Raw genomic sequence first — 3,527 nt, 5'->3', positions numbered from 1 at the left:
GCGAGCTCCCTCAGCGATCACCTGCCATGTGATAGGCACGGTGCCTTCACGAGACCCTCGTAAGTCGCATGCTCCCATTAAACACATGCGCGACTTGTTCTTTTGTTTTGGTTTTTTTAAAAATAACGTTAATTAAATTCTAACTTTTTTAAAACAAACGACTTGGTCATGGGAACTATAAACTCTAACTAAAGCTCACTTTAGGTGAATTTAGTGACTCTAATTTTAGTTGGAAAAACACAACTGTAATATTAATTGCAATAATTGCAACTGCCCACAGTATTGACATTTTTTCATTCTATTAAATTTTATTTTAAGTGTAACCTGTCGTTGTTTTTTATATGCTAATGATCTAGATTAGTGACTCATAACACTGACTAAATAACATCGAAACACTGCTGTAACATCAACCAAACCCTTACTAAAAATATATCTGACTGTGCGTAAAGGCATCACAATTTACATGTGTTTGCATTTTGGCTTTGTTTTGATTTTTATAATTTATTGTTTTAATATTTTACATTATTTTAATTTTAATATTTGATTACTTAAAATGTAATATTTTTATTTATTTATGTTCGCATGACTTCTCATCCCTTTTACCAAAAGGTTTTTCAGTGATGGCAGTCTTCTACTTTTTCACTTAATCTCAAAGGAAATAGGGTAATGATCATAAAAACAATCCTACACAGAGGATACAGAAAAGAACTGTAGGTCCTTAGTATATTATATATAATATATATAATATTAATGATTATTATCTAGTCATTACCACATGTACACACACACAAGTCTAAGCTGGGACTTGACTACAAGAGGAATGTCCAGCTTGTTGTGTGTGTGTTTCCAATAGGTTTAGGCTTTCTGGTTAAAAAACTTGCTGCTTTTAGAAGAACCAAACCATGTGGGAAGGATATGTAGACTTTTACTCGTCTACATGTTTTAATATGACCCAACACTTCCATCTAGTGGTACAAGATGTGCTTGCAACACACAGTAGCAGAGTTCCATCTTTACAGTGTGTGTTGACAACACTATTGTTGTGTGGCCACATTTTATGAGGAAATTAGAAATAGTTGCTACAGGTACGCAAATACAAACATTCTAAAAGACTGTGAACCAGTATCATTTTTGTTTTGCGTGTGTGGAAAGAGACCTTATTTTAGAACTAATTATTATTGTGCAGGTTCATGACACTTAATTTTGGCTTTTTTTTTTTTTTGGACTGAATTCATATGTATTTTAAGTGAAATAAAGGCTTTTGAATTTCCAGACTGACAATGTTAGTATCAAGTATTATTATTATTATTATTAGTGTATAGTGTGATATCATGTTAAAATGATATAATTTAACAAGGTGTTTTTTAAATATCACAGAATTTTAGGAAAACCAGCACAACACCGTGCACTACTGACACTACTCTACTGTCTTTCTTTGTCTGGAATCTAACTGTGCTTTGTGCTGTCATTACCACCTATGAACCATCCAGTGAAGACACCATGGCACAAATTCTTGACTTTTATTTATTTGTTTGATTAAGTGTAAAGACAATGTGCTCCAAAACATATAATAAAACCTGGGCTGTGAGCCTTGTGGCGAGCATTAGACAGTAGCAGAGCAGGGAGAGGGAGAGCTGGGCGAAGCAAAGTGAATTACTTACAAGCTTAAGATGCATGTTGCACCTTTAATAAAAACATGGCAGATCATATCAGTTGTTACTAACATCAACTCTATGACTAAGTTGATAGTGGATTCAGACTGAATACAATTCTGTGGTACTCCACTCTTATCACAAAAATCAAATAAATCTTGCACTGTGTGCTTGTTGAAAAGAAACACACTGTGTCACAAGTGTCGCCAAAAACAAATGTAAATGTGGTGTTCTATATTAAAAAACCTCACGGTTTAGGAATACTCTACAGGTGGCAGGATGAAGTTCTATAGATTCAGTTTATGTGTGAGTCATATCCGGATAAAAAATAAGTCTACAGAGCCCTATTCATAAACTGGGAGGGAGAAGGTGATAAAAAACAAAACAAAATGAAAGTAAATGTATAGTGACACCATTAGTGCCCAGTAGGTGAAACCACTGAAACTGGGTCACCACCCATTGCCTGTTTGTACAGATGAAGACCTGCAACCTGCCTGCATGTTGTTGAGGAAGTCCTGCATGTGTGAAAATGTGTAAATTCCTGTTCAGTGCCAACTCATGCGCTCAGTCAAGTGTTGCAGATGACAACGTGTGAAAACAGTACAGTTTAAAGAACATGGTAAAATACAGCTCACATAATGTGAGCTCACTTACAATAATGTGAGTAACGTAACTGTAAAATGTAACTAGTAGGAATCACAGTAAATGAATCATTGTTTGTGCACATCATGAACTCCAGGTTATAGAATGTAAATGAAGTACACATGGATGTTTTCCTGTTTTTGACTGAGCAGTCATCTAACAAGCAGGCCAAAGTAAGTAACTTTGGTGCAGTCTACATATTAAAAGGCCCCAGAGAGCCCCGTATATGAGAGGTTACAGGTTGTTTTGTTTTAATTTCATTAGCCTAACTGCAGGTTTGTGTTGAAAAAGTGTATATTGTGCAGTGCTAAAGCACAACATAAATCTCTTTTGACATATTTACGTCAAAAGAGCATCAAGTCGGACTCCTTATAATTTTATTTGTCTTCTCAGAGGATCCTTGTATTGACATTTGCCTGCTTTATACTCTTTATACTCTTTTTAAATTAATTAGTGTGGAGGATAAACAGGACGATGAGGAGGCCCCCTAGTGGGTAAACACCAACTGTGTGTTTTCAAGATTTCACTTTTACTCGATTTTTTTTTTTTTATCCCAGAAGTGAAAAATAAACAAACATTACATGTACACATGTACATGTTTTACTTTTTGAATGAAATAGCCAGATGCAGTATTTATTATGTGATGTTTGGACAGTAGAGGAGGTCAAACCATGACCAGCAGGAGGGGTAAATACACAGTTCAGACAACTGTAGGGCCTAATCATGGACCTGAACTTGACCCAGACAATAGAAGAGCGAGCTCCACTTAAGAATAAAGATATATTAGGTTTTATAACAAGCTAGATAAATAAAACAAGTACAAAAGACTGAGGAAACATAATAAACCATTATTTCTCAGTTACTGTGATTGAGCCCCTTTCAAAACAGCTAAATATTTTTCTTTTTGACATAGCCCTCCCCTCATATTTCATGTCTAAATGTGTTCACAGTGTAAATAATTACGTGAAAAGACATCAAAACGCAGTGTAATGTAATCAGGCACCGGGCCAGCTCGTGTTGTAAGTCTGACCACTGACTCACTCGTAACGCTCTGCTCGCCCCGCACACGCTCATGCACAAGTAGCCTCTGCATTCCGCTCTAGCGCGCCTCTCATTGGTCAAGTGGCGCGTCCGTCATATCTTCCCCGTCTGAACTCGTGTGTGATTGGCTGGAGGGACACCTACGGCGGTAGCGCTAACGCCATTGGTTGAAAAACTAGGTTAGTGGTCCGA

The sequence above is a fragment of the Anabas testudineus genome, chromosome 6 (genome assembly GCF_900324465.2).
Source record: "Anabas testudineus chromosome 6, fAnaTes1.2, whole genome shotgun sequence".
Lineage (NCBI taxonomy): Eukaryota > Metazoa > Chordata > Actinopteri > Anabantiformes > Anabantidae > Anabas > Anabas testudineus.
This window is presented reverse-complemented; position numbering follows the sequence as displayed.